The sequence below is a fragment of the Hypanus sabinus genome, chromosome 5 (assembly GCF_030144855.1).
Source record: "Hypanus sabinus isolate sHypSab1 chromosome 5, sHypSab1.hap1, whole genome shotgun sequence".
In the NCBI taxonomy this organism is placed as follows: Eukaryota; Metazoa; Chordata; class Chondrichthyes; order Myliobatiformes; family Dasyatidae; genus Hypanus; species Hypanus sabinus.
Genome location: NC_082710.1, coordinates 81200726 through 81222031, shown reverse-complemented (window position 1 = coordinate 81222031; position 21306 = coordinate 81200726).

Here is a 21306-nt window from a genome sequence, read left to right as displayed (position 1 = left end):
ACTCTGGACAGACACGGCATCCTAGCTCTGGCCTTCTAGATACTCTGGTCGGACACGGCATGCTAGCTCTGGCATTCTAGACACTCTGGTCAGACACGGCATCCGAGCTCTGGCGTTCTAGATACTCTGGTCGGACACGGCATCCTAGCTCTGGCATTCTAGACACTCTGGTCAGACACGGCATCCTTGCTCTGGCATTCTAAACACTCTGGTCGGACACGGCATCCTTGCTCTGGCATTCTAAACACTCTTGTCAGACACGGCATCCTGGCTCTGGCATTCTAAACACTCTGGTCGGTCACGGCATCCAAGCTCTAACATTCTAAACACTCTGGTCGGACACGGCATCCTGGCTCTGGCCTTCTACGTACTCTGGACAGACAAGGCATTCTAGCTCTGGCCTTCTAGATACTCTGGTCGGACACGGCATGCTAGCTCTGGCCTTCTAAACACACTGATCGGACACGGCATCCTAGCTCTGGCATTCTAGACACTCTGTTCAGACACGGCATCCGAGCTCTGGCGTTCTAGATACTCTTGTCGGACACGGCATCCTAGCTCTGGCATTCTAGACACTCTGGTCAGACACGGCATCCGAGCTCTGGCATTCTAGACACTCTGGTCAGACACGGCATCCGAGCTCTGGCATTCTAGACACTCTGGTCAGACACGGCATCCGAGCTCTGGCATTCTAGACACTATGGTCAGACACGGCATCCGAGCACTGGCATTCTAGATACACTGGTCAGACACGGCATCTGAGCTCTGGCATTCTAGACACTCTGGTCAGACACGGCATCCTGGCTCTGGCATTCTAAACACTCTGGTCAGACACGGCATCCGTGCTCTGGCATTGTAGACACTCTGGTCAGACACGGCATCCGAGCTCTGGCATTCTAGACACTCTGGTCAGACACAGCATCTGAGCTCTGGCATTCTAGACTCTCTGGTCATACACGGCATCCGAGCTCTGGCATTCTAGATACACTGGGCAGACACGGCATCTGAGCTCTGGCATTCTAGACACTCTGGTCAGACACGGCATCCGAGCTCTGGCATTCTAGATACTCTGTTCAGACACGGCACCCTAGCTCTGGCATTCTAGACACTCTGGACAGACACGGCATCCGAGCTCGGGCATTGTAGATACTCTGGTCAGACACGGCTCCCTAGCTCTGGCATTCTAGATACTCTGGTCGGTCACGGCACCCTAGCTCTGGCATTGCAGAAACTCTGGTCAGACACGGCATCCTAGCTCTGGCCTTCTAAACACTCTGGTCGAACACGGCATCCTAGCTCTGGCATTCTAGACACTCTGGTCAGACACGGCACCCGAGCTCTGGCATTCTAGATACTCTGGTCAGACACGGCACCCTAGCTCTGGCATTCTAGATACTCTGGTCAGACACGGCACCCTAGCTCTGGCATTCTAGATACTCTGGTCGGACACGGCATCCTAGCTCTGGCCTTATGGATACTCTGGTCGGACACGGCATCCTAGCTCTGGCATTCTAAACACTCTGGTCGGACACGGCATCCAAGCTCTAACATTCTAAACACTCTGGTCGGACACGGCATCCTGGCTCTGGCATTCGAAACACTCTGGTCAGACACGGCATCCTGGCTCTGGCATTCTAAACACTCTGGTCGGACACGGCATCCTGGCACTGGCAATCTAAACACTCTGGTAGGACACGGCATCCTAGCTCTGGCATTCTAGACACTCTGGTCGGACACGGCATCCTGGCTCTGGCATTCTAAACAATCTGGTCGGACACGGCATCCTGGCTCTGGCATTCTAAACACTCTGGTCAGACACGGCATCCTGGCACTCGCATTCTAAACACTCTGGTCGGACACGGCATCCTGGCTCTGGCATTCTAAACACTCTGGTCGGACACGGCATCCTGGCTGTGGCATTCTAAACACTCTTGTCAGACACGGCATCCTCGCTCTGGCATTCTAGACACTCTGGTCGGACACGGCATCCTGGCTCTGGCATTCTAAACAATCTGGTCGGACACGGCATCCTGGCTCTGGCATTCTAAACACTCTGGTCAGACACGGCATCCTGGCTGTGGCATTCTAAACACTCTTGTCAGACACGGCATCCTAGCTCTGGCCTTCTAGATACTCTGGTCGGACACGGCATGCTAGCTCTGGCCTTCTAAACACACTGATCGGACACGGCATCCTAGCTCTGGCATTCTAGTCACTCTGTTCAGACACGGCATCCGAGCTCTGGCGTTCTAGATACTCTTGTCGGACACGGCATCCGAGCTCTGGCATTCTAGACACTCTGGTCAGACACGGCATCCGAGCTCTGGCATTCTAGACACTCTGGTCAGACACGGCATCCGAGCTCTGGCATTCTAGACACTCTGGTCAGACACGGCATCCGAGCTCTGGCATTCTAGACACTCTGGTCAGACACGGCATCCGAGCTCTGGCATTCTAGATACACTGGTCAGACACGGCATCTGAGCTCTGGCATTCTAGACACTCTGGTCAGACACGGCATCCTGGCTCTGGCATTCTAAACACTCTGGTCAGACACGGCATCCGAGCTCTGGCATTGTAGACACTCTGGTCAGACACGGCATCCGAGCTCTGGCATTCTAGACACTCTGGTCAGACACAGCATCCGAGCTCTGGCATTCAAGACACCCTGGTCATACACGGCATCCGAGCTCTGGCATTCTAGATACACTGGTCAGACACGGCATCTGAGCTCTGGCATTCTAGACACTCTGATCAGACACGGCATCCGAGCTCTGGCATTCTAGATACTCTGGTCAGACACGGCACCCTAGCTCTGGCATTCTAGACACTCTGGACAGACACGGCATCCGAGCTCGGGCATTGTAGATACTCTGGTCAGACACGGCTCCCTAGCTCTGGCATTCTAGATACTCTGGTCAGACACGGCACCCTAGCTCTGGCATTCTAGATACTCTGGTCAGACACGGCACCCTAGCTCTGGCATTCTAGATACTCTGGTCGGACACGGCATCCTAGCTCTGGCCTAATGGATACTCTGGTCGGACACGGCATCCTAGCTCTGGCATTCTAAACACTCTGGTCGGACACGGCATCCAAGCTCTAACATTCTAAACACTCTGGTCGGACACGGCAACCTGGCTCTGGCATTTAAAACACTCTGGTCGGACACGGCATCCTGGCTCTGGCATTCTAAACACTCTGGTCGGACACGGCATCCTGGCACTGGCAATCTAAACACTCTGGTAGGACACGGCATCCTAGCTCTGGCATTCTAGACACTCTGGTCGGACATGGCATCCTGGCTCTGGCATTCTAAACAATCTGGTCGGACACGGCATCCTGGCTCTGGCATTCTAAACACTCTGGTCAGACACGGCATCCTGGCACTGGCATTCTAAACAATCTGGTCGGACAAGGCATCCTGGCTCTGGCTTTCTAAACACTCTGGTCAGACACGGCATCCTGGCTCTGGCATTCTAAACACTCTGGTCGGACACGGCATCCTGGCTGTGGCATTCTAAACACTCTTGTCAGACACGGCATCCTCGCTCTGGCATTCTAGACACTCTGGTCGGACACGGCATCCTGGCTCTGGCATTCTAAACAATCTGGTCGGACACGGCGTCCTGGCTGTGGCATTCTAAACACTCTGGTCGGACACGGCATCCTGGCTCTGGCATTCTAAACACTCTGGTCGGACACGGCATCCTTGCTCTGGCATTCTAAACACTCTGGTCGGACACGGCATCCTGGCTCTGGCCTTCTACATACTCTGGACAGACAAGGCATTCTAGCTCTGGCCTTCTAGATACTCTGGTCGGACACGGCATGCTAGCTCTGGCCTTCTAAACACACTGATCGGACACGGCATCCTAGCTCTGGCATTCTAGACACTCTGTTCAGACACGGCATCCGAGCTCTGGCGTTCTAGATACTCTTGTCGGACACGGCATCCTAGCTCTGGCATTCTAGACACTCTGGTCAGACACGGCATCCGAGCTCTGGCATTCTAGACACTCTGGTCAGACACGGCATCCGAGCTCTGGCATTCCAGACGCTCTGGTCAGACACGGCATCCGAGCTCTGGCATTCTAGACACTCTGGTCAGACACGGCATCCGAGCTCTGGCATTCTAGATACACTGGTCAGACACGGCATCTGAGCTCTGGCATTCTAGACACTCTGGTCAGACACGGCATCCGAGCTCTGGCATTCTAGATACTCTGGTCAGACACGGCACCCTAGCTCTGGCTTTCTAGACACTCTGGTCAGACACGGCATCCGAGCTCGGGCATTCTAGATACCCTGGTCAGACACGGCTCCCTAGCTCTGGCATTCTAGATACTCTGGTCCGTCACGGCACCATCGCTCTGGCATTGCAGATACTCTGATCAGACACGGCATCCTAGCTCTGGCCTTCTAAACACTCTGGTCGGACACGGCATCCTAGCTCTGGCATTCTAGACACTCTGGTCAGACACGGCATCCGAGCTCTGGCATTCTAGATACTCTGGTCAGACACGGCACCCTAGCTCTGGTATTCTAGATACTCTGGTCAGACACGGCACCCTAGCTCTGGCATTCTAGATACTCTGGTCGGACACGGCATCCTGGCTCTGGCATTCTAAACACTCTGGTCAGACACGGCATCCTGGCACTCGCATTCTAAACACTCTGGTCGGACACGGCATCCTGGCTCTGGCATTCTAAACACTCTGGTCGAACACGGCATCCTGGCTGTGGCATTCTAAACACTCTTGTCAGACACGGCATCCTCGCTCTGGCATTCTAGACACTCTGGTCGGACACGGCATCCTGGCTCTGGCATTCTAAACAATCTGGTCGGACACGGCATTCTGGCTCTGGCATTCTAAACACTCTGGTCAGACACGGCATCCTGGCTATGGCATTCTAAACACTCTTGTCAGACACGGCATCCTAGCTCTGGCCTTCTAGATACTCTGGTCGGACACGGCATGCTAGCTCTGGCCTTCTAAACACACTGATCGGACACGGCATCCTAGCTCTGGCATTCTAGTCACTCTGTTCAGACACGGCATCCGAGCTCTGGCGTTCTAGATACTCTTGTCGGACACGGCATCCGAGCTCTGGCATTCTAGACACTCTGGTCAGACACGGCATCCGAGCTCTGGCATTCTAGACACTCTGGTCAGACACGGCATCCGAGCTCTGGCATTCTAGACACTCTGGTCAGACACGGCATCCGAGCTCTGGCATTCTAGACACTCTGGTCAGACACGGCATCTGAGCTCTGGCATTCTAGATACACTGGTCAGACACGGCATCTGAGCTCTGGCATTCTAGACACTCTGGTCAGACACGGCATCCTGGCTCTGGCATTCTAAACACTCTGGTCAGACACGGCATCCGAGCTCTGGCATTGTAGACACTCTGGTCAGACACGGCATCCGAGCTCTGGCATTCTAGACACTCTGGTCAGACACAGCATCCGAGCTCTGGCATTCAAGACACCCTGGTCATACACGGCATCCGAGCTCTGGCATTCTAGATACACTGGTCAGACACGGCATCTGAGCTCTGGCATTCTAGACACTCTGATCAGACACGGCATCCGAGCTCTGGCATTCTAGATACTCTGGTCAGACACGGCACCCTAGCTCTGGCATTCTAGACACTCTGGACAGACACGGCATCCGAGCTCGGGCATTGTAGATACTCTGGTCAGACACGGCTCCCAAGCTCTGGCATTCTAGATACTCTGGTCAGACACGGCACCCTAGCTCTGGCATTCTAGATACTCTGGTCAGACACGGCACCCTAGCTCTGGCATTCAAGATACTCTGGTCGGACACGGCATCCTAGCTCTGGCCTAATGGATACTCTGGTCGGACACGGCATCCTAGCTCTGGCATTCTAAACACTCTGGTCGGACACGGCATCCAAGCTCTAACATTCTAAACACTCTGGTCGGACACGGCAACCTGGCTCTGGCATTTAAAACACTCTGGTCGGACATGGCATCCTGGCTCTGGCATTCTAAACACTCTGGTCGGACACGGCATCCTGGCACTGGCAATCTAAACTCTCTGGTAGGACACGGCATCCTAGCTCTGGCATTCTAGACACTCTGGTCGGACATGGCATCCTGGCTCTGGCATTCTAAACAATCTGGTCGGACACGGCATCCTGGCTCTGGCATTCTAAACACTCTGGTCAGACACGGCATCCTGGCACTGGCATTCTAAACACTCTGGTCGGACACGGCATCCTGGCTCTGGCATTCTAAACACTCTGGTCGGACACGGCATCCTGGCTGTGGCATTGTAAACACTCTTGTCAAACACGGCATCCTCGCTCTGGCATTCTAGACACTCTGGTCGGACACGGCATCCTGGCTCTGGCATTCTAAACAATCTGGTCGGACAAGGCATCCTGGCTCTGGCTTTCTAAACACTCTGGTCAGACACGGCATCCTGGCTCTGGCATTCTAAACACTCTGGTCGGACACGGCATCCTGGCTGTGGCATTCTAAACACTCTTGTCAGACACGGCATCCTCGCTCTGGCATTCTAGACACTCTGGTCGGACACGGCATCCTGGCTCTGGCATTCTAAACAATCTGGTCGGACACGGCGTCCTGGCTGTGGCATTCTAAACACTCTGGTCGGACACGGCATCCTGGCTCTGGCATTCTAAACACTCTGGTCGGACACGGCATCCTTGCTCTGGCATTCTAAACACTCTGGTCGGACACGGCATCCTGGCTCTGGCCTTCTACATACTCTGGACAGACAAGGCATTCTAGCTCTGGCCTTCTAGATACTCTGGTCGGACACGGCATGCTAGCTCTGGCCTTCTAAACACACTGATCGGACACGGCATCCTAGCTCTGGCATTCTAGACACTCTGTTCAGACACGGCATCCGAGCTCTGGCGTTCTAGATACTCTTGTCGGACACGGCATCCTAGCTCTGGCATTCTAGACACTCTGGTCAGACACGGCATCCGAGCTCTGGCATTCTAGACACTCTGGTCAGACACGGCATCCGAGCTCTGGCATTCCAGACACTCTGGTCAGACACGGCATCCGAGCTCTGGCATTCTAGATACTCTGGTCAGACACGGCACCCTAGCTCTGGCATTCTAGATACTCTGGTCAGACACGGCACCCTAGCTCTGGCATTCTAGATACTCTGGTCGGACACGGCATCCTAGCTCTGGCCTTATGGATACTCTGGTCGGACACGGCATCCTAGCTCTGGCCTTCTAAACACTCTGGTCGGACACGGCATCCTAGCTCTGGCATTCTAGACACTCTGGTCAGACACGGCATCCGAGCTCTGGCATTCTAGACACTCTGGTCAGACACGGCATCCGAGCTCTGGCATTCTAGATACTCTGGTCAGACACGGCTCCCTAGCTCTGGCATTCTAGATACTCTGGTCGGACACGGCATCCTAGCTCCGGCCTTATGGATACTCTGGTCGGACACGGCATCCTAGCTCTGGCATTATAGACACTCTGGTCAGACACGGCATCCGAGCTCTGGCATTCTAGATACTCTGGTCAGACACGGCGTCCTACCTCTGGCGTTCTATCTACTCTGGTCGGAAATGGCATCCTAGCTCTGGCATTCTAGACACAATTGTTGGACACGGCATCCTAGCTCCGGCATTCTAGATACTCTGGTCGGACACGGCATTCTAGCTCTGGCATGCTAGACAGTCTGGTCAGACACGGCATCCTAGCTCTGGCCTTCTAAACACACTGATCGGACACGACATCCTAGCTCTGGCATTCTAGATCATCTGGTCAGACACGGCATCCGAGCTCTGGCATTCCAGACACTCTGGTCAGACACGGCATCCGAGCTCTGGCATTCTAGATACTCTGGTCAGACACGGCACCCTAGCTCTGGCATTCTAGATACTCTGGTCAGACACGGCACCCTAGCTCTGGCATTCTAGATACTCTGGTCGGACACGGCATCCTAGCTCTGGCCTTATGGATACTCTGGTCGGACACGGCATCCTAGCTCTGGCCTTCTAAACACTCTGGTCGGACACGGCATCCTAGCTCTGGCATTCTAGACACTCTGGTCAGACACGGCATCCGAGCTCTGGCATTCTAGACACTCTGGTCAGACACGGCATCCGAGCTCTGGCATTCTAGATACTCTGGTCAGACACGGCTCCCTAGCTCTGGCATTCTAGATACTCTGGTCGGACACGGCATCCTAGCTCCGGCCTTATGGATACTCTGGTCGGACACGGCATCCTAGCTCTGGCATTATAGACACTCTGGTCAGACACGGCATCCGAGCTCTGGCATTCTAGATACTCTGGTCAGACACGGCGTCCTACCTCTGGCGTTCTATCTACTCTGGTCGGAAATGGCATCCTAGCTCTGGCATTCTAGACACAATTGTTGGACACGGCATCCTAGCTCCGGCATTCTAGATACTCTGGTCGGACACGGCATTCTAGCTCTGGCATGCTAGACAGTCTGGTCAGACACGGCATCCTAGCTCTGGCCTTCTAAACACACTGATCGGACACGACATCCTAGCTCTGGCATTCTAGATCATCTGGTCGGACACGGCATCCTAGCTCTGGCATTCTAGATACTCTGGTCGGACACGGCATCCTAGCTCTGGCATTCTAGATACTCTGGTCGGACACGGCATCCTAGCTCCGGCATTCTAGATACTCTGGTCGGACACGGCATCCTAGCTCTGGCATGCTAGACACTCTGGTCAGACACTGCATCCTAGCTCTGGCATTCTAGATCATCTGGTCGGACACGGCATCCGAGCTCTGGCATTCTAGATACTCTAGTCAGACGCGGCTCCCTAGCTCTGGCATTCTAGATACTCTGGTCGGACACGGCATCCTAGCTCCGGCCTTATGGATACTCTGGTCGGACACGGCATCCTAGCTCTGGCATTATAGACACTCTGGTCAGACACGGCATCCGAGCTCTGGCATTCTAGATACTCTGGTCCGACACGGCACCCTAGCTCTGGCTTTCTAGACACTCTGGTCAGACACGGCATCTGAGCTCGGGCATTCTAGATACCCTGGTCAGACACGGCTCCCTAGCTCTGGCATTCTAGATACTCTGGTCCGTCACGGCACCATAGCTCTGGCATTGCAGATACTCTGGTCAGACACGGCATCCTAGCTCTGGCCTTCTAAACACTCTGGTCGGACACGGCATCCTAGCTCTGGCATTCTAGACACTCTGGTCAGACACGGCATCCGAGCTCTGGCATTCTAGATACTCTGGTCAGACACGGCATCCTAGCTCTGGCATTCTAGACACTCTGGTCAGACACGGCATCCGAGCTCTGGCATTCTAGATACTCTGGTCAGACACGGCATCCTAGCTCTGGCATTCTAAATACTCTGGTCGGACACGGCATCCTAGCTCTGGCATTCTAAACACTCTGGTCGGACAGGGCATCCTAGCTCTGGCATTCTAAACACTCTGGTCGGACACGGCATCCTAGCTCTGGCATTCAAAACACTCTGGTCGGACACGGCATCCTAGCTCTGGCATTCTAAACACTCTGGTCGGACACGGCATCCTAGCTCTGGCATTCTAGATACTCTGGTCAAACACGGCATCCTAGCTCTGGCCTTCTAGATACTCTGGACAGACACGGCTTCCTAGCTCTGGCATTCTAGGCACTCTGGTCGGACACGGCATCCTAGCTCTGGCATTCTAGACACTCTGGTCGGACACGGCATCATAGCTCTGGCATTCTAGACACTCTGGTCAGACACGGCATTCTAGCTCTGGCATTCTAAACACTCTGGTCGGACACGGCGTCCTAGCTCTGGCATTCTAGACACTCTGTTCAGACACGGCATCCGAGCTCTGGCGTTCTAGATACTCTTGTCGGACACGGCATCCTAGCTCTGGCATTCTAGACACTCTGGTCAGACACGGCATCCGAGCTCTGGCATTCTAGACACTCTGGTCAGACACGGCATCCTAGCTCTGGCATTCTAGATACTCTGGTCAAACACGGCATCCTAGCTCTGGCATTCTAGACACTCTGGTCAGACACGGCATCCGAGCTCTGGCATTCTAGATACTCTGGTCAGACACGGCATCCTAGCTCTGGCATTCTAAATACTCTGGTCGGACACGGCATCCTAGCTCTGGCATTCTAAACACTCTGGTCGGACAGGGCATCCTAGCTCTGGCATTCTAAACACTCTGGTCGGACACGGCATCCTAGCTCTGGCATTCAAAACACTCTGGTCGGACACGGCATCCTAGCTCTGGCATTCTAAACACTCTGGTCGGACACGGCATCCTAGCTCTGGCATTCTAGATACTCTGGTCAAACACGGCATCCTAGCTCTGGCCTTCTAGATACTCTGGACAGACACGGCTTCCTAGCTCTGGCATTCTAGGCACTCTGGTCGGACACGGCATCCTAGCTCTGGCATTCTAGACACTCTGGTCGGACACGGCATCATAGCTCTGGCATTCTAGACACTCTGGTCAGACACGGCATTCTAGCTCTGGCATTCTAAACACTCTGGTCGGACACGGCGTCCTAGCTCTGGCATTCTAGACACTCTGTTCAGACACGGCATCCGAGCTCTGGCGTTCTAGATACTCTTGTCGGACACGGCATCCTAGCTCTGGCATTCTAGACACTCTGGTCAGACACGGCATCCGAGCTCTGGCATTCTAGACACTCTGGTCAGACACGGCATCCGAGCTCTGGCATTCTAGACACTCTGGTCAGACACGGCATCCGGGCTCTGGCATTCTAGACACTCTGGTCAGACACGGCATCCGAGCTCTGGCATTCTAGATACACTGGTCAGACACGGCATCTGAGCTCTGGCATTCTAGACACTCTGGTCAGACATGGCATCCGAGCTCTGGCATTCTAGATACTCTGGTCAGACACGGCACCCTAGCTCTGGCATTCTAGACACTCTGGTCAGACACGGCTCCCTAGCTCTGGCATTCTAGATACTCTGGTCCGTCACGGCACCATAGCTCTGGCATTGCAGATACTCTGGTCAGACACGGCATCCTAGCTCTGGCCTTCTAAACACTCTGGTCGGACACGGCATCCTAGCTCTGGCATTCTAGACACTCTGGTCAGACACGGCATCCGAGCTCTGGCATTCTAAATACTCTGGTCAGCCACGGCATCCTAGCTCTGGCCTTCTAAACACTCTGGTCGGACACGGCATCCTAGCTCTGGCATTCTAGACACTCTGGTCAGACACGGCATCCGAGCTCTGGCATTCTAGATACACTGGTCAGACACGGCATCCTAGCTCTGGCATTCTAAATAATCTGGTCGGACACGGCATCCTAGCTCTGGCATTCTAAACACTCTGGTCGGACAGGGCATCCTAGCTGTGGCATTCTAAATACTCTGGTCGGACACGGCATCCTGGCTCTGGCATTCTAAACACTCTGGTCGGACACGGCATCCTAGCTCTGGCATTCAAAACACTCTGGTCGGACACGGCATCCTAGCTCTGGCATTCTAAACACTCTGGTCGGACACGGCATCCTGGCTCTGGCATTCTAAACACTCTGGTCGGACACGGCATCCTTGCTCTGGCATTCTAAACACTCTGGTCGGACACGGCATCCTGGCTCTGGCCTTCTACATACTCTGGACAGACACGGCATCCTAGCTCTGGCCTTCTAGATACTCTGGTCGGACACGGCATGCTAGCTCTGGCCTTCTAAACACACTGATCGGACACGGCATCCTAGCTCTGGCATTCTAGACACTCTGGTCAGACACAGCATCCGAGCTCTGGCGTTCTAGATACTCTGGTCAGACACAGCATCCTAGCTCTGGCATTCTAGATACTCTGGTCGGACACGGCATCCTAGCTCTGACATTCTAGATACTCTGGTCGGACACGGCATCCTAGCTCTGGCATTCTAGATAATCTGGTCGGACACGGCATCCTAGCTCTGGCATTCTAGATACTCTGGTCGGACACGGCATCCTAGCGCAGGCAGTCTAGATACTCCGGTCGGACACGGCATCCTAGCTCTGGCATTCTACACACTCTGGTCGGACACGGCATCCTAGCTCTGCAATTCTAGATACTCTGGTCGGACACGGCATGCTAGCTCTGGCCTTCTAAACACACTGATCGGACACGGCATCCTAGCTCTGGCATTCTAGACACTCTGGTCAGACACAGCATCCGAGCTCTGGCGTTCTAGACACTCTGGTCAGACACAGCATCCTAGCTCTGGCATTCTAGATACTCTGGTCAGACACAGCATCCTGGCTCTGGCATTCTAAACACTCTGGTCGGACACGGCATCCTTGCTCTGGCATTCTAAACACTCTGGTCGGACACGGCATCCTGGCTCTGGCCTTCTGCATACTCTGGACAGACACGGCATCCTAGCTCTGGCCTTCTAGATACTCTGGTCGGACACGGCATGCTAGCTCTGGCCTTCTAAACACACTGATCGGACACGGCATCCTAGCTCTGGCATTCTAGACACTCTGGACAGACACAGCATCCGAGCTCTGGCGTTCTAGATACTCTGGTCAGACACAGCATCCTAGCTCTGGCATTCTAGATACTCTGGTCGGACACGGCATCCAAACTCTGACATTCTAGATACTCTGGTCGGACACGGCATCCTAGCTCTGGCATTCTAGATAATCTGGTCGGACACGGCATCCTAGCTCTGGCATTCTAGATACTCTGGTCGGACACGGCATCCTAGCGCAGGCATTCTAGATACTCCGGTCGGACACGGCATCCTAGCTCTGGCATTCTACACACTCTGGTCGGACACGGCATCCTAGCTTTGGCATTCTAAACACTCTGGTCCGACACGGCATCCGAGCTCTGGCGTTCTAGATACTCTGGTCAGACACGGCATCCGAGCTCTGGCATTCTAGACACTCTGGTCAGACACGGCATCCGAGCTCTGGCATTCTAGACACTCTGGGCAGACACGGCATCCAAGCTCTGGCATTCTAGATGCACTGGTCAGACACGGCATCTGAGCTCTGGCATTGTAGACACTCTGGTCAGACACGGCATCCGAGCTCTGGCATTCTAGATACTCTGGTCAGACACGGCACCCTAGCTCTTGCATTCTAGACACTCTGGTCAGACACGGCATCCGAGCTCGGGCATTCAGATACTCTGGTCAGACACGGCTCCCTAGTTCTGGCATTCTAGATACTCTGGTCGGTCACGGCACCCTAGCTCTGGCATTGCAGATACTCTGGTCAGACACGGCATCCTAGCTCTGGCCTTCTAAACACTCTGGTCGGACACGGCATCCTAGCTCTGGCATTCTAGACACTCTGGTCAGACACGGCATCCGAGCTCTGGCATTCTAGATACTCCAGTAAGACACGGCTCCCTAGCTCCGGCATTCTAGATTCTCTGGTCGGACACGGCATCTTAGCTCCGGCCTTATGGATACTCTGGTCAGACACGGCATCCTAGCTCTGGCATTATAGACACTCTGGTCAGACACGGCGTCCTAGCTCTGGCGTTCTATCTACTCTGGTCGGACATGGCATCCTAGCTCTGCAATCTAACTACTCTGGTCGGACACGGCATACTGGCTCTGGCATTCTAACTACTCTGGTCGGACACGGCATCCTAGCTCTGGCATTCTAGACAAACTGGTCGGACACGGCATCCTAGCTCCGGCATTCTAGATACTCTGGTCCGACACGGCATCCTAGCTCTGGCATTCTAGACACACTCGTCAGACACGGCATCCTAGCTCTGGCATTCTAGATACTCTGGTTAGACACGGCATCCTAGCTCTGGCATTCTAGACACTCTGGTCAGAGACGGCATCCTAGCTCTGGCATTCTAGATAATCTGGTCGGACACAGCATCCGAGCTCTGGCGTTCTAGATACTCTGGTCAGACACAGCATCCTAGCTCTGGCATTCTAGATACTCTGGTCGGACACGGCATCCAAACTCTGACATTCTAGATACTCTGGTCGGACACGGCATCCTAGCTCTGGCATTCTAGATAATCTGGTCGGACACGGCATCCTAGCTCTGGCATTCTAGATACTCTGGTCGGACACGGCATCCTAGCGCAGGCATTCTAGATACTCCGGTCGGACACGGCATCCTAGCTCTGGCATTCTACACACTCTGGTCGGACACGGCATCCTAGCTCTGGCATTCTAAACACTCTGGTCCGACACGGCATCCGAGCTCTGGCGTTCTAGATACTCTGGTCAGACACGGCATCCGAGCTCTGGCATTCTAGACACTCTGGTCAGACACGGCATCCGAGCTCTGGCATTCTAGACACTCTGGGCAGACACGGCATCCAAGCTCTGGCATTCTAGATGCACTGGTCAGACACGGCATCTGAGCTCTGGCATTGTAGACACTCTGGTCAGACACGGCATCCGAGCTCTGGCATTCTAGATACTCTGGTCAGACACGGCACCCTAGCTCTTGCATTCTAGACACTCTGGTCAGACACGGCATCCGAGCTCGGGCATTCAGATACTCTGGTCAGACACGGCTCCCTAGTTCTGGCATTCTAGATACTCTGGTCGGTCACGGCACCCTAGCTCTGGCATTGCAGATACTCTGGTCAGACACGGCATCCTAGCTCTGGCCTTCTAAACACTCTGGTCGGACACGGCATCCTAGCTCTGGCATTCTAGACACTCTGGTCAGACACGGCATCCGAGCTCTGGCATTCTAGATACTCCAGTAAGACACGGCTCCCTAGCTCCGGCATTCTAGATTCTCTGGTCGGACACGGCATCTTAGCTCCGGCCTTATGGATACTCTGGTCAGACACGGCATCCTAGCTCTGGCATTATAGACACTCTGGTCAGACACGGCGTCCTAGCTCTGGCGTTCTATCTACTCTGGTCGGACATGGCATCCTAGCTCTGCAATCTAACTACTCTGGTCGGACACGGCATACAGGCTCTGGCATTCTAACTACTCTGGTCGGACACGGCATCCTAGCTCTGGCATTCTAGACAAACTGGTCGGACACGGCATCCTAGCTCCGGCATTCTAGATACTCTGGTCCGACACGGCATCCTAGCTCTGGCATTCTAGACACACTCGTCAGACACGGCATCCTAGCTCTGGCATTCTAGATACTCTGGTTAGACACGGCATCCTAGCTCTGGCATTCTAGACACTCTGGTCAGAGACGGCATCCTAGCTCTGGCATTCTAGATAATCTGGTCGGACACGGCATCCTAGCTCTGGCATTCTAGGTACTCTGGTCGGACACGGCCTCCTAGCTCTGGCATTCTAGATACTCTAGTCAGACACGGCATCCTAGCTCTGGCCTTCTAGATACTCTGGACAGACACGGCATCCTGGCTCTGGCCTTCTAGATACTCTGGTCGGACACGGCATCCTAGCTCTGGCATTCTAGATACTCTGGTCGGACACGGCATCCTAGCTCTGGCATTCTAGATACTCTAGTCAGACATGGCATCCTAGCTCTGGCCTTCTAGATACTCTGGTCGGACACGGCATTCTGGCTCTGGCATTCTAGATACTCTAGTCAGACACGGCATCCTAGCTCTGGCCTTCTAGATACTCTGGACAGACACAGTATCCGAGCTCTGGCATTCTAGATTCTCTGGTCAGACACGGCATCCTAGCTCTGGCATTCTAGACACTCTGGTCGGACACGGCATCCAAGCTCTGGCATTCTAGACACTCTGGTCTGACACGGCATCCTAGCTCTGGCATTCTAGATACTCTGGTCAGACACGGCATCCTAGCTCTGGCATTCTAAATACTCTGGTCGGACACGGCATCCTGGCTCTGGCATTCTAAACACTCTGGTCGGACACGGCATCCTAGCTCTGGCATTCAAAACACTCTGGTCGGACACGGCATCCTAGCTCTGGCATTCTCAACACTCTGGTCGGACACGGCATCCTGGCTGTGGCATTCTAAACACTCTGGTCGGACACGGCATCCTGGCTCTGGCATTCTAAACACTCTGGTCGGACACGGCATCCTTGCTCTGGCATTCTAAACACTCTGGTCGGACACGGCATCCTGGCTCTGGCCTTCTACATACTCTGGACAGACACGGCATCCTTGCTCTGGCCTTCTAGATACTCTGGTCGGACACGGCATGCTAGCTCTGGCCTTCTAAATACTCTGGTCGGACACGGCATCCTAGCTCTGGCCTTCTAAACACTCTGGTCGGACACGGCATCCTAGCTCTGGCATTCAAAACACTCTGGTCGGACACGGCATCCTAGCTCTGGCATTCTCAACACTCTGGTCGGACACGGCATCCTGGCTGTGGCATTCTAAACACTCTGGTCGGACACGGCATCCTGGCTCTGGCATTCTAAACACTCTGGTCGGACACGGCATCCTTGCTCTGGCATTCTAGACACTCTGGTCAGACACAGCATCCGAGCTCTGGCGTTCTAGATACTCTGGTCAGACACAGCATCCTAGCTCTGGCATTCTAGATACTCTGGTCGGACACGGCATCCTAGCTCTGACATTCTAGATACTCTGGTCGGACACGGCATCCTAGCTCTGGCATTCTAGATAATCTGGTCGGACACGGCATCCTAGCTCTGGCATTCTAGATACTCTGGTCGGACACGGCATCCTAGCGCAGGCATTCTAGATACTCCGGTCGGACACGGCATCCTAGCTCTGGCATTCTACACACTCTGGTCGGACACGGCATCCTAGCTCTGGCATTCTAAACACTCTGGTCGGACACGGCATCCTAGCTCTGGCATTCTAAACACTCTGGTCGGACACGGCATCCTGGCTCTGGCCTTCTACATACTCTGGACAGACACGGCATCCTAGCTCTGGCCTTCTAGATACTCTGGTCGGACACGGCATGCTAGCTCTGGCCTTCTAAACACACTGATCGGACACGGCATCCTAGCTCTGGCATTCTAGACACTCTGGTCAGACACGGCATCCGAGCTCTGGCATTCTAGATACACTGGTCGGACACGGCATCCTAGCTCTGACATTCTAGACACTCTGGTCAGACACGGCATCCGAGCTCTGGCATTCTAGACACTCTGGTCAGACACGGCATCCGAGCTCTGGCATTCTAGACACTCTGGGCAGACACGGCATCCGAGCTCTGGCATTCTAGATGCACTGGTCAGACACGGCATCTGAGCTCTGGCATTGTAGACACTCTGGTCAGACACGGCATCCGAGCTCTGGCATTCTAGATACTCTGGTCAGACACGGCACCCTAGCTCTTGCATTCTAGACACTCTGGTCAGACACGGCATCCGAGCTCGGGCATTCAGATACTCTGGTCAGACACGGCTCCCTAGTTCTGGCATTCTAGATACTCTGGTCGGTCACGGCTCCCTAGCTCTGGCATTGCAGATACTCTGGTCAGACACGGCATCCTAGCTCTGGCCTTCTAAACACTCTGGTCGGACACGGCATCCTAGCTCTGGCATTATAGACACTCTGGTCAGACACGGCATCCGAGCTCTGGCATTCTAGATACTCTGGTCAGACACGGCATCCTAGCTCTGGCATTCTAGATAATCTGGTCGGACACGGCATCCTAGCTCTGGCATTCTAGGTACTCTGGTCGGACACGGCATCCTAGCACTGGCATTCTAGATACTCTGGTCGGACATGGCATCCTAGCTCTGGCATTCAAGATACTCTGGTCAGACACGGCATCCTAGCTCTGGCCTTCTAGATACTCTGGACAGACACGGCATCCGAGCTCTGGCATTCTAGATACTCTGGTCAGACACGGCATCCTAGCTCTGGCATTCTAGGCACTCTGGTCGGACACGGCATCCGAGCTCTGGCATTCTAGACACTCTGGTCAGACACGGCATCCGAGCTCTGGCATTCTAGACACTCTGGTCAGACACGGCATCCGAGCTCTGGCATTCTAGACACTCTGGTCAGACACGACATCCGAGCTCTGGCATTCTAGATACTCTGGTCAGACACGGCACCCTAGCTCTGGCATTCTAGACACTCTGGTCAGACACGGCATCCGAGCTCGGGCATTCTAGATACTCTGGTCAGACACGGCTCCCTAGCTCTGGCATTCTAGATACTCTGGTCGGTCACGGCACCCTAGCTCTGGCATTGCAGATACTCTGGTCAGACACGGCATCCTAGCTCTGGCCTTCTAAACACTCTGGTCGGACACGGCATCCTAGCTCTGGCATTCTAGACACTCTGGTCAGACACGGCATCTGAGCTCTGGCATTCTAGATACTCTGGTCAGACACGGCACCCTAGCTCTGGCATTCTAGATACTCTGGTCAGACACGGCACCCTAGCTCTGCCATTCTAGGTACTCTGGTCGGACACGGCATCCTAGCTCTGGCCTTATGGATACTCTGGTCGGACACGGCATCCTAGCTCTGGCCTTCTAAACACTCTGGTCGGACACGGCATCCTAGCTCTGGCATTCTAGACACTCTGGTCAGACACGGCATCCGAGCTCTGGCATTCTAGACACTCTGGTCAGACACGGCATCCGAGCTCTGGCATTCTAAACACTCTGGTCAGACACGGCATCCTAGCTGTGGCCTTATGGATACTCTGGTCGGACACGACATCCTAGCTCTGGCATTATAGACACTCTGGTCAGACACGGCATCCGAGCTCTGGCATTCTAGATACTCTGGTCGGACATGGCATCCTAGCTCTGTCATTCTAGATAATCTGGTCGGACACGGCATCCTAGCTCTGGCATTCTAGGTACTCTGGTCGGACACGGCATCCTAGCTCTGGCATTCTAGATACTCTGGTCGGACATGGCATCCTAGCTCTGGCATTCTAGATACTCTGGTCAGACACGGCATCCTAGCTCTGGCCTTCTAGATACTCTGGACAGACACGGCATCCGAGCTCTGGCATTCTAGATACTCTGGTCAGACACGGCATCCTAGCTCTGGCATTCTAGGCACTCTGGTCGGACACGGCATCCGAGCTCTGGCATTCTAGACACTCTGGTCAGACACGGCATCCGAGCTCGGGCATTGTAGATACTCTGGTCAGACACGGCTCCCTAGCTCTGGCATTCTAGATACACTGGTCGGTCACGGCACCCTAGCTCTGGCATTGCAGATACTCTGGTCAGACACGGCATCCTAGCTCTGGCCTTCTAAACACTCAGGTCGGACACGGCATCCTAGCTCTGGCATTCTAAACACACTGGTCGGACACGGCATCCTAGCTCTGGCATTCTAGACACTCTGGTCAGACACGGCATCCGAGCTCTGGCGTTCTAGATACTCTGGTCGGACACGGCATCCTAGCTCTGGCATTCTAGACACTCTGGTCAGACACGGCATCCTAGCTCTGGCATTCTAAACACTCTGGTCGGACACGGCGTCCTGGCTGTGGCATTCTAAACACTCTGGTCGGACACGGCATCCTGGCTGTGGCATTCTAAACACTCTGGTCGGACACGGCATCCTGGCTCTGGCCTTCTACATACTCTGGACAGACACGGCATCCTAGCTCTGGCCTTCTAGATACTCTGGTCGGACACGGCATGCTAGCTCTGGCCTTCTAAACACACTGATCGGACACGGCATCCTAGCTCTGGCATTCTAGACACTCTGGTCAGACACGGCATCCGAGCTCTGGCGTTCTAGATACTCTGGTCGGACACGGCATCCTAGCTCTGGCATTCTAGATACTCTGGTCAGACACGGCATCGGAGCTCTGGCATTCTAGACACTCTGGTCAGACACGGCATCCGAGCTCTGGCATTCTAGACACTCTGGTCAGACACGGCATCCGAGCTCTGGCATTCTAGACACTCTGGTCAGACACGGCACCCTAGCTCTTGCATTCTAGACACTCTGGTCAGACACGGCATCCGAGCTCGGGCATTCTAGATACTCTGGTCAGACACGGCTCCCTAGCTCTGGCATTCTAGATACTCTGGTCGGTCACGGCACCCTAGCTCTGGCATTGCAGATACTCTGGTCAGACACGGCATCCTAGCTCTGGCCTTCTAAACACTCTGGTCGGACACGGCATCCTAGCTCTGGCATTCTAGACACTCTGGTCAGACACGGCATCCGAGCTCTGGCATTCTAGATACTCTGGTCAGACACGGCACCCTAGCTCTGGCATTCGAGATACTCTGGTCAGACACGGCACCCTAGCTCTGGCATTCTAGATACTCTGGTCGGACACGGCATCCTAGCTCTGGCCTTATGGATACTCTGGTCGGACACGGCATCCTAGCTCTGGCATTCTAGACACTCTGGTCAGACACGGCATCCGAGCTCTGGCATTCTAGACACTCTGGTCAGACACGGCATCCGAGCTCTGGCATTCTAGATACTCTGGTCAGACACGGCTCCCTAGCTCTGGCATTCTAGATACTCTGGTCGGACACGGCATCCTAGCTCTGGCATTATAGACACTCTGGTCAGACACGGCATCCTGGCTCTGGCATTCTAAACACTCTGGTCGGACACGGCATCCTGGCTCTGGCATTCTAAACACTCTGGTGGGACACGGCATCTTGGCTGTGGCATTCTAAACACTCTTGTCAGACACGGCATCCTGGCTCTGGCATTCTAAACACTCTGGTCGGACACGGCATCCTGGCTCTGGCATTCTAAACACTCTGGTCGGACACGGCATCCTGGCTCTGGCCTTCAAACTACTCTGGTCGGACACGGCATCCTGGCTCTGGCATTCTAACTACACTGGTCGGACATGGCATGCTAGCTCTGACATTCTAAACACTCTGGTCGGACATGGCATGCTAGCTCTGGCAATCTAAATGCTCTGGTCGGACATGGGATCCTAGCTCTGGCATTCTAAACACTCTGGTCAGACATGGCATGCTAGCTCTGGCATTCTAAATACTCTGGTCGGACATGGGATCCTAGCTCTGGCATTCTAAACACTCTGGTCGGACACGGCATACTTGCTCTGGCATTCTAAACACTCTGGTCGGACACGGCATCCTGGCTCTGGCATTCTAAACACTCTGGTCGGACACGGCATCCTGGCTCTGGCCTTCAAACTACTCTGGTCGGACACGGCATCCTGGCTCTGGCATTCTAACTACACTGGTCGGACATGGCATGCTAGCTCTGACATTCTAAACACTCTGGTCGGACATGGCATGCTAGCTCTGGCAATCTAAATGCTCTGGTCGGACATGGGATCCTAGCTCTGGCATTCTAAACACTCTGGTCGGACACGGCATCCTGGCTCTGGCATTCTAAACACTCTGGTCGGACACGGCATCCTGGCTCTGGCCTTCAAACTACTCTGGTCGGACACGGCATCCTGGCTCTGGC